Raw genomic sequence first — 12,030 nt, forward strand, 5'->3', positions numbered from 1 at the left:
TCCCAGCGTCTCATAAGGGTGTCATGGGTTTTACTCCCCCTTCGGCCGTGTGCTGTTTCTCAGGGACGCAATAAGCACTGCTTATCCAGGCAGGCATCAGTTCATTCCCGATCACTTTTGATCGTGACGTTGGATATATTAATTGTTACCGGCGTGAAGATGACTCGTGCAGCTGTGCGCGTTCCCAGGCAACCCCCGTCATGAACGCGCACTGAACGCGCTCACTCTCCGTTTCTTTTCGTCTGTTACAGCCGCAAAACATTACTGACTATGGAAAGATGAGCCTCGTTCATTCATAGACCGAAAACAGTAAATCAAAGGTCATTCAGAGCAGCCAGAAAACAAAAGGATTTTATTCACACCACATTAGTGGTTCTCGACAAGGTGAGTAACGTTAGGCTACGAACGCCTTATTTTATATCAGATGTTTTTGTTAACCGTTGAGACTGAAAATAGACCTCAAGGTGATTTTAGCCAGATTTCCGGTTGATAAAACAAATAAAAGGTGTGGTTTATTGATTAAAATGAATGTGCGAGCTCAATATTTCTCATCGTGTTTATAAATCCGGGTATTTTTCTCTGATCCACCGGTTTAAATGGATTCTTTGATTGTGTCGCGATGTTTTCCATTTTAATCAGATAGCCTACAAATCTTATGATTATTATATATCATTTGTGTGAATATTGCAGACAAACAATCATGTTATATGTGTAATGTGTGTGAGCGGTTTCAGATGACTAACTAGCCTACCTGAAGTCCTGTCAAGGACTAGTCTGGATTTTTCTTTCTTTTTTTTCTTTTCTTTTTTTGGTAGCCCTACATCACACCTGGATTGTGTGTCTACTGTGTCAATTTCTTCTATGTCAGTATTGAGATTAAATGAAGAGCTTCTCGGATGTTTCTCCTGTTTCAATAAACCCGACAATTTCAGTCGTCTCTTGTACAGTTTCAGATCTCAACTCTATCTATCTATCTATCTATCTATCTATCTATCTATCTATCTATCTATCTATCTATCTATCTATCTATCTATCTATCTATCTATCTATCTATCGTCAGCCAGTGGAAGTCTTCAGTGAACTAAAGAGAAGTTCTCGTCTGCTTTGTTGGCGGTACTTGAGATTATGGTTCTCCCACTCAAGATGACTCAAATCTCTAAATATTGAGTTTGCCATAAGGCATGAGTGCTTGATTCCTATTTTTGGACATCTTTAAAGTTAAGAAAAACATAATCTGATTTGGCCATAATCCGACTGTGACCTGATTTGGCCATAATCAAATGTAATGACCAAAATGATTTGACATTTTATAAATTTGTTCACTCTCATTTGTAAATTTTTGTGCGATCTGGTTACGCATGAGGGTGAGGTTCAGGGATGGACCTTATTTTTTTCCAAAAATCATATGTTTCCATATGAATCGTATGGTGCAAATTAATGCGAAATCTCCTCCTCGTAAAATAGTTTTCTCATAAGATTAGGTTGGTCATTTTTAGCCTTTCTATGACATGTAGAGGTCCTCTAGTGCAGTCACGTTTTCTTTTCCATACTTTGCTCTCTACAACCCTCTTTACAGTCAGTGGCTTTACATTAATACATTTCTAAAGACATATTCCCTGTACAGAACTGTGCTCTACTGTAAATCATGGGTTCAGAGCCTTGGAAACCATATCAGGAGAGTTTGAGCATAGAACTAAGCTATAATTTGTTAGTTTACCACTTCTCATCTTGTAGAAAGACCTCGCCCACACTTACTGTCCTCAGAGTGTGTCGTTTTCCCATCCTCCTCATTCTTCATGGCAAAATGCACTTAGGTAAGTGAAAGTGAGAGTACGGTTTGTTCTAACCAAATCGACCATGGTTGAAGGGCTGGATAGTATCATCAACCTCACTTGACCATTTAGGTCTTTGGTAGGAGAAATACTGAGCGAGGCAGCTCACAGTAAAGCAGCCGTATTTTGTGTTTATCTTTGGGTTTTGCCTTCTCTGTTGACTTTTGTTTAATTTGAATTAGTTCCAGTTCTGTTGTTGTACATCCTGGTTATCGCTGGCGCTTTGCCAGAGTCTCAATGTCAATGTTAATTCTAGGGTTTAGCAGAGTGCATTCACATTGCAACTGTGTTTTTCTTTTTCATTTTATCTTCCGCCATGTTAATTTAAAAGTCCAGTCACTTTGAAAAGTAATAGCACGCCTTTACTCAACAATCTGCACGATCTGAGGAGACTTTATGTCTGTAGCACAAACAGTGTTGGATACTTTAAATTAGGGTTTGTTCAAATCCCCAACCCTAAGTATGCTTGCCTTAGTATGCACCACAATAAAGAAATCTAAAGCTGTGCAAACTGCCTGTACGATTTATAATAGTCCTTTACGATTGTTGCTTCTCATACTATACGAACATGATCCTCGCTGTAAGCCGTATTACACTGTAGGATCTCAGTTGTGATTCATGTCAGACATGTTAAAAACGGACACACGCAAGAAGACTCGTTCTGAGATTTACATCAATCCATGGCACGTTCTGTTACTCTGACATGGCACGTTCTGTTACTCTGAGCTGCGTTATACACAGGCTTGAAATAGGGCTGTGAAACGATTAATCGCGATTTATCGCATCCAAAATAAATGTTTGTTTACAATATATGTGTGTACTGTGTATAATTATTTTGTATATATAAATACACACACACACATGCATGTAGCCTATATATTTAAGAAAAATATTTTATATATAAAAATAATAATTTTAGATAAATAATTAATATATATTATTGGATCGGTATGATTTTTAATGTTTTTAAAATAAGTCTCTTCTGCTCACTAAGGCTGCATTTATTTGATAAAAAAAACAGTAATATTGTTAAATATTATGACAAATTAATATAACTTTTCTATTTTAATATATTTTAAAATGTAATTTATTCCTGTGATCAAAGATGAATTTTCAGCATCAATACTCCAGAGTCACATGATCTTTCAGAAATCATTCTAATATGCTGATTTGATGCTCAAAAAACATTCATTAATATTATCAATGTTGTACAGTTTTTTTTCAGGATTTTTTGATGAATATAAAGTTCAAAAGAACAGCATTTATTTAAAATAGAATCTTTTGTAACAAGCATGTGTGTGTATTTATATAAGTATACACAGTACACACACACACACACACACATATAGTATGTACAGTAAACACAAACTTTTATTTTGGATACGATAAATAGTTTCACATCCTTAGATTGAAATGGTCAAACTAGCGATTAAAGACTTCGGATTTGGGCCTAAGATCAGAGAAATCTTTTAGGATTCAAAATTTGGCCAAATCGTGGCCAAAATCGCACAATGTGACCCTGGCTTAACACCAGACTCAGAGTTGCACTTCAGAACTGAGACTCTGTAATGAGTGAACATCTGATAACCTCAAGGTATCCCCTAAATCTGTAGTACTAGTGTTTACTCCGATGAGCTGTTTATATGCCATAGTGATTTGGCGCAATTAGCTATTGCATCCCCGTCTTCGGCAGTGTTCATCTGTTGTTTCTCTGCATCGCCCGTGGCTGTTGATGGTGCTTTCATGAGGAGGGGCTGATGCTCTTAATTAGACGTGCTCATGACACCATCGAGGGCTCTCGAAGAGGGGGCCCGGATCCCGTGAAGTGGCCTTAATGCTTTTCGGTATTCTGTGAATGCCTTTCAGTGAAAGCCGTGAAAGTTTTAAGTCTGCTCCAAATGAGATCATCGGAAAAGCAGCTTTTTAAGGCAAAATTCCTGTTAATTGGTAACGTGCCGACGCAGTGGGGCCTTTGTCCTCTCTTCACTGGGACCCTCTGTCTCTGAGGAGTGATACACTCAGCTTTGGGCTGCGTTATGAATGACACACTTGTTTCTGTTGTCTGGCTTTGAGAATTGGCATGCAATAAAAAGTGGCTTCATCTTTAGAAATGCTATTATGTGAACGAGTGATCGTAGGAGGCATGATCCGAGGGACAGAGAGGAATCAGAGGACAACGTAGAACACATTTTGAATTAAAAAAAATTGCAAAAGTGATATCAAAGGAATACTTTCATAAATTACTCAAATCTCCCATAAATATTCTGTAAATCATAAATATCCTAAAATTGCTTCTAAAACATGATATATATATATAACCTAAAATTACTTCTAAAAGATATATATAAAATTGATATACATTTTGTATTTCAAAAAGTAAAAAAACAAAACAACTGAAAATCTTTCCAGTACCTTATTGAAAACACATTTAATTTTAATAATTCAGTGCTTGTCAAACACAAGTTACTTACTTCTTTCTTTTTGTTTGCTTGTTTAAAGTAATTTCTTTGTAGTATTGTTTGTCAACTCTGTTACAGACAAATGAGGCAGTGTGTTGAAATAACAGTAACAGTTTGACAGTAACAGAATTGACAATTTGTAGTTGACAACTTTTTAGCCCAAAAACTGTACTTGCTAGCGTAAATGCTAAGAGAACATGGCACTAATGAAATCATGATTAAAATAACAATTTTAAAAAACACTGTGTGATCAGTGATAAATTCTGTTTTCCTTTTGATATTGTGGTAACAATTTTGACATTTCACAAAATAACTCTTGGTGTAAGAACTTTTTAAGTTCAAATGTTTTATCAGAGAGAGCACACATACCTTTCAGTGCAGATCTGATCTGTGAGGGAAAGTGACATGATGTCCTGTGAGAAATAATTCCACCAATTTAAAGGTAAAGTACGGTACGGTAACAGAATTGACTAAGATTTACACGTTTTTATAAGATAAAAAGTTGTTTTTAAACTATTTAATGTTGTAGAATTAGGAAAATTATAAATTTAGGGCTTTTATAAATAAAGTAAATGAAATCTTACCAAAAGAAAATATTTTGATTACATAATGATACATGATGGAAAAAATGCACTAATTAGATTTTCAGCTATATAAGACACTTTTTACAGAAAAAATTATATTGTTATGGCCTGTACCATCTTGTGATCCATGACAATGAGTAACAATTACAAATTATTAAAATAATTAAATATATAACTTTAACTATAACTTCTACTTTTTACTTTAGCTAAAGTAAAAAATGATAGAATCACCCATATATATATATATATATATATATATATATATATATATATATATATATATATATATATATATATATATTCATGACAGTTAAGCTCATTTCTCATTTATATTACTGTAATGCAAAAAAAAGAAATATATATATATATATATATATTTTTTTCTTTTTTTGCATTACAGTAATATAAATGAGAAATGAGCTTAACTGTCATGAATATATATATATATATATATATATATATATATATATATATATATATATATATATATATATATATATTCATGACAGTTAAGCTCATTGTTCTGTAAAGCAAAAATATTGTTTCATGTATTCATGCATAATCGTAGTATTTGTTGCACTGCCTTTATGTATTCTGATTTCTTTTTTGCTTATTTGTAAATCTGCTCTTTGTGTTTTAAATGTGCTTAATTGTCATTAAAAATATTGCATTGTAAAATAATCTCACAATGCATAAATATAAAATAGCTTTATGATGTATAAGTATAAAATGTACGAATAAAATTAATTATTTCTTAATTAATTAATTCAATTATTTATTAATTTTGTTTAGAAACATCTGCTGATGCATGAGCATTACAGGAAATACACCTCTTGTATCTGTATAAACTCAAATGAAATACAATAGACCCTGATGCCGTTCACACGTGATTTAACAAGCGCCTCGTTTTGTGTGATTGCCAGCAATATTTGCATTTTTAATGGTCACGCTATCAGCCTCTCTGGGTTTGGAGAATACAGCCGAGATTTGCTGTGGCCACCCACAGATCTCGTTAAATTTTTAATGCAGCAGACGGCTAACTTCCGTTGTTGTGTGTAGCTGCCTATCCACGTTCTGTTGCTCTGTCCCACTTATGCGTCTAATCGGTTCCTACCAATTCTCAAGGACCATTGCACAAATTTGTAAAAAAAAAAAAAAAAAAAAAAAAAAAAATTTTTTTGCTTTTTCTGTCAGAATATTGGTTGCTTTTTGATTTTGTCCCTTTTGAGATGCTTTCAAACTCTGTGTAGTGTTCAGAATATGAAGTCACAGCGACCATTGATGGAGGTTAAGACTCCATCAAGAGCATTTGCATGTTTATATATAGACCAACATTTTAAATTATTTTCCCTCTGACAGTAATTGTCTTGAAATTTGTCACTGAAGGTTTTGCATTTATTCCAAAGCTTTGACGGCTGCAATGACTCATTTTAAGGAGATTCATTTGGAGCTTTTAATCCTTTTAATCAATTCATGAGAGTCAATAACTTGACTTTATTAATTATTGTCGCTCAGTGTGTCAGAGACCCGCTTTCGGTCGCAGGAAAGAGTTTGAAGTGGATGACCCCTCCGAACTCTCACTCATCTGTCCACATCTGATGTCATTTGAATGGAGGACGTGGTGGTGGTGGTGGTCCGATCAGGGGAACACAGCGTTACTGTGTCTACAGAGTTCAGGGCCACTTCCTGTCAACCCTGCGAGCGAGGCCACAGATGCTTCACGTCTCGTTTCAATCCTCCCTCTGTTCTCTCCTTCCGTTTAGTGACAGGAAAACAAGGATGGATGGGGGTTTTATTATTAACTAGGCCTGTATGATTATGAAGTGCCACTCAGCCATTGATATGGTCGTTTGAACATGCTTTGTGCACCCGTCCATATAATATCTGAATGCTGTTTATTAAAAGCTGAAGAATTCTACCTTTTTTTTCTCTCTCTCTCTCTCTCCAGTTAGCCGATTTTATCCGGGAAAGATTTGTATCTCAAAAATAGCTTATCTAATGAGTCATGGCTTGACATTTTAGCTGCTTGCAATCTGTTAAGTGAAACCGATATTATAGACCGTAGTGAGGTTAAAAATATTTATTTATTTAATTTGATTTAAAACTGGATGTGAAGGATTGATTTCCAGTCTTTGTAAGGTCATAGGTTATGGCCAAACCCACATGCAATCTGCACATGCAGAACTTTGCATAAAGTTGAGCCGCATTTGGCGTTCACGCAGTTCTACACATCTATCCATATAAAACCAATGTTTTACCATATTTAAATCTGCAGAATATCCTTCTAGAACAGCATATAAAACGTTTGCAGATTCCAGTCCAATTTTTTTGTTTTGGAGCAACATATTTACAGTGTTTTGTTGGCTAAACCATCAAAACCCTATTAAACGCACTGCACTTCTATCCCTCACAGCTTAGTTTTCATTCGCTACAAATCAAACCTGGCATCCACTGAGAAACTATTCCCTTTACTTGCTTGCTTTATTAAAACTTAACTTCGAATGTTTAGCCAGAAATCTGCAATTTATTTACTTTGTTATTTAAAGGAAGTGGTCTGTAATCGCAAAAGGTGAAACTTCTTGTGAAATTACATTTATTTTACATAACATCCTCTTAAAAATGTCCATTGTCCATTGCAAAGCTGCTAAAATCTGTTAATTTTTTGCTTTGTATTTGGAATGAGTCCGTAACATCTTTGTGGACACTGGCATCACTATAAGAAATGATTTTATAAAAGTTGCAAATAGAATTTTTTGACGGCAAACTTTGTAATATGCATTATGACAGGAATACTAAAAATCATTGATTCGCCCTGTGCAAGATCCCTGCGAGGTTGGTGAGGTCTGCTTTCTTGCGTTCATACGCCCACATCATTCAGTATGGAAAAATAGTGCATGTCTCAATTGTGCATGTGAACAACCGAGTGCGCTTGGGGGATGTTTTATGTAGAGATGAAGTTGTAGTAGGTTTTTGTTTCATGTGGGATTTCAGAAGACACGAGGGAATATGCTAGTGCTAGGTTCACTCAGTTCACAGTCTACTTAATATTAATTTGTGCATGAATATTAAAGAGGTTTTCTCATTATCTCCCAGTCCTTAAGGAAAATGCTTTTTGGCATCCTGATTTAAAAGACAAACCTAAAGCCTAAAAATCCCGAACTTCTCAGAATCATGTGCGGCAGACCACTGTGGAATTCCCCTTTAAATGCGAGAGCATTTTCATTTCAAGGAAGTTATTATTTTTTTTTGGTGGTGACTGGCAGTGCCATTTGAATATTTAAACAGTAGTGTGAGCTGTAATGGAAATCACTTCTCCGTTTGGTCGCTCTTCTGAAGTCTGTTATGTAAATGTGGAGGGTCGGAGGCTGTTATGTTTGATGGCTGGGTGAAACACGGGCCATCTACAGGGCATTTGATTGGCGCTCTGATTTATCCTTGGTTGTTGTTTTTTATTGCACACGAAGGAGGAATCACCATGCTCGTGGCTTCTTCCGCCCCTTCACTGAACGAGAAGACGTTCTTTCTTTGGTCGTGTCTATTTCCTCTCTTCATTTCCAGAGGAAGTTCAAAGGTGACAGAATGTGGAACCCAGTCTTTTTTTCCCAAGTGATGAGGAATCAGCTGATTCTGAGTGTTCGCTGTACCATCGGGTCGTGCCCTGACTTGCTTGCAGAATGTGACTAGAGCTGCAAAATCACTGAAGACATGAAGAGGCAGATATAGACCCAACCACAGAAGGACAGTGCCGAAAGCATCTTTATAGCGCTTTAATAAATACAGATTGTTTCAAAGCAGCTTCACATTAATAAAGAAAAAACTTTGTTGAAGTTGTAAAATTCATCATTTATGAAACAAATTACATTTCAGCAGCTTTAAAGCAGTTCTACAGAAGATAATAGTGTCATTATTTAGCTCAATTCAGTTCAAGGTTCTGTCACCAATGGCGTTTGGGTTCTTGCCACTGTTGCCTCTTGCTTTGACTAGTTGGGGACACTTAATATTCAGCAATATTTTTTATCAGATGAGAACTGAACTGAGATGGATGATGACACCACTGTTTTGAACTTCTGTTGATGAACTTTTCAGTTGAACTGAATCAACAACATTCTGTGGCAAGCACTGCTGTGGTGAATTATTTTAAAGGCCCGCACTGAATGCTTTGAAATGTGCAGCAACAGCATTATGTGTTGATGTAATTTCCACTGAAACAGTAAGGCAGGGTGGGACATATCAAACAGCTCCTCGCCTTTTTTAAAATAGCCAATAGCGTTTAGTTTAGTTTCCTCCTAATCTCTAACCATTTCTCCTCCTAATCTCCTCCATATCGCTTTAAAATACAACATTCTGTGTAGAGTTCAAATGGGTCTGAGACCTTTTCTGTCTGCGCCGAGTCCGCCGACTCGTACTACATATGATCCGCTATGTGCTATCGTATCTCTTGGCCGGAATTTCAGTTATTTTAGCTGTACAAAAACAGTCTGTTACGCTACTTGATATTGCGAACTGGTATTTATCGCATTATTGTAGCGCAAATAGTTTTGCCTTTTACTTCGTTATTCTTCAAGTCATTGACCTATGGCTATGGTGGCTTAATGAATCTCGCACATCATGGAAAATAGCTTACTTCCACGTTGTGAATAAGGTGGATTTCTGGTTCTTGAGACATTTGGCTTTACACACTCATATTGTAAAGCACATTCTTGCTTACCAATTTGAGAAGACATTCCTAACTCAAAGGAAGGCGGAGGAGACTGATGACAAGCATGGAATGTGTGCCTTATGGCCTCATCTCTGTGACTTCAACCTGGGTGTGTGAGAGATGGAGAGAAGTCAGGACTCGTTTCTTCACGCGGCCTGCATTCCTGAACTACTACAGAGATGAGTGATCAGCCGATATGGTGAACATACACTACAGTTTTTGAAAGAAGTCCCTTAAAGGAATGGTTCACCCAAAAATAAAAATTCTTTCATTATTAAGTACTCTCCCTCATGTCGTTCTAAACCCGTAAGACTTTCGTTCATCTTCTGAACACAAATGAAGATCTTTTAAATGAAATCTGAGCGATTTCTGTTCATCAACGTAACTACCACTTTGATGCTTCAAAAAGGTCATAAAGAGATTGCAAAATTAATTCATTTGAATTTAATGGTTTAGTCCAAATGTTCTGAAAAGACACTATCGCTTATATGATGAACAGATGCAATTAAGGCTTTTATTCACATTGATCAACTCAAACATCAGATATGATAAAAGGAAGCTTAAGCATGTTCGCTTGACGTGCGAGAAATAATGAGGTTAATTGTCGTGTTACGCAGCACGTTTGAGCTTCAGCAAGAACCAATGAGGTTCATTCTTGTTACGCAGCACGTTTGAGCTTCAGCAAGAACCAATGAGGTTCATTCTTGTTACGCAGCACGTTTGAGCTTCAGCAAGAACCAATGAGGTTCATTCTTGTTACGCAGCACGTTTGAGCTTCAGCAAGAACCAATGAGGTTCATTCTCGTGTTACGCAGCACGTTTGAGCTTCAGCAAGAACCAATGAGGTTCATTCTCGTGTTACGCAGCACGTTTGAGCTTCAGCAAGAACCAATGAGGTTCATTCTCGTGTTACGCAGCACGTTTGAGCTTCAGCAAGAACCAATGAGGTTCATTCTCGTGTTACGCAGCACGTTTGAGCTTCAGCAAGAACCAATGAGGTTCATTCTTGTTACGCAGCACGTTTGAGCTTCAGCAAGAACCAATGAGGTTCATTCTTGTTACCCAGCACGTTTGAGCTTCAGCAAGAACCAATGAGGTTCATTCTTGTTACCCAGCACGTTTGAGCTTCAGCAAGAACCAATGAGGTTCATTCTCGTGTTACGCAGCACGTTTGAGCTTCAGCAAGAACCAATGAGGTTCATTCTCGTGTTACACAGCACGTTTGAGCTTCAGCAAGAACCAATGAGGTTCATTCTCGTGTTACGCAGCACGTTTGAGCTTCAGCAAGAACCAATGAGGTTCATTCTTGTTACCCAGCACGTTTGAGCTTCAGCAAGAACCAATGAGGTTCATTCTCGTGTTACGCAGCACGTTTGAGCTTCGGCAAGAACCAATGAGGTTCATTCTTGTGTTACGCAGCACGTTTGAGCTTCAGCAAGAACCAATGAGGTTCATTCTTGTTACCCAGCACGTTTGAGCTTCAGCAAGAACCAATGAGGTTCATTCTCGTGTTACGCAGCACGTTTGAGCTTCAGCAAGAACCAATGAGGTTCATTCTCGTGTTACGCAGCACGTTTGAGCTTCAGCAAGAACCAATGAGGTTCATTCTTGTTACGCAGCACGTTTGAGCTTCGGCAAGAACCAATGAGGTTCATTCTCGTGTTACGCAGCACGTTTGAGCTTCAGCAAGAACCAATGAGGTTCATTCTCGTGTTACACAGCACGTTTGAGCTTCGGCAAGAACCAATGAGGTTCATTCTCGTGTTACCCAGCACGTTTGAGCTTCAGCAAGAACCAATGAGGTTCATTCTCGTGTTACGCAGCACGTTTGAGCTTCAGCAAGAACCAATGAGGTTCATTCTTGTTACCCAGCACGTTTGAGCTTCAGCAAGAACCAATGAGGTTCATTCTCGTGTTACGCAGCACGTTTGAGCTTCAGCAAGAACCAATGAGGTTCATTCTCGTGTTACGCAGCACGTTTGAGCTTCAGCAAGAACCAATGAGGTTCATTCTTGTTACGCAGCACGTTTGAGCTTCGGCAAGAACCAATGAGGTTCATTCTCGTGTTACGCAGCACGTTTGAGCTTCAGCAAGAACCAATGAGGTTCATTCTCGTGTTACACAGCACGTTTGAGCTTCGGCAAGAACCAATGAGGTTCATTCTCGTGTTACACAGCACGTTTGAGCTTTGGCAAGAACCAATGAGGTTCATTCTTGTTACGCAGCACGTTTGAGCTTCAGCAAGAACCAATGAGGTTCATTCTCGTGTTACACAGCACGTTTGAGCTTCAGCAAGAACCAATGAGGTTCATTCTCGTGTTACACAGCACGTTTGAGCTTCGGCAAGAACCAATGAGGTTCATTCTCGTGTTACGCAGCACGTTTGAGCTTCAGCAAGAACCAATGAGGTTCATTCTCGTGTTACGCAGCACATTTGAGCTTCAGCAAGAACCAAT

General features: G+C 37.6%; 1 protein-coding gene across 2 annotated transcripts in view; it reads left to right on the forward strand.

Moving 5' to 3' along the window:
- src (v-src avian sarcoma (Schmidt-Ruppin A-2) viral oncogene homolog) overlaps window positions 1–12,030 on the forward strand; it is a 52,596-nt gene continuing 40,566 nt past the window's right edge. Inside the window, exon 1 of one of the 2 annotated variants that reach the window (XM_081385882.1) lies at window positions 1–384. The gene's annotated coding sequence lies outside the window, so the exon portion shown is untranslated. The remainder of the gene's footprint in view (window positions 385–12,030) is intronic. The other variant, XM_081385883.1, reaches the window with a different exon arrangement.

This window comes from Scardinius erythrophthalmus (genome assembly GCF_964197995.2).
Source record: "Scardinius erythrophthalmus genome assembly, chromosome: 15".
In the NCBI taxonomy this organism is placed as follows: domain Eukaryota; kingdom Metazoa; phylum Chordata; class Actinopteri; order Cypriniformes; family Leuciscidae; genus Scardinius; species Scardinius erythrophthalmus.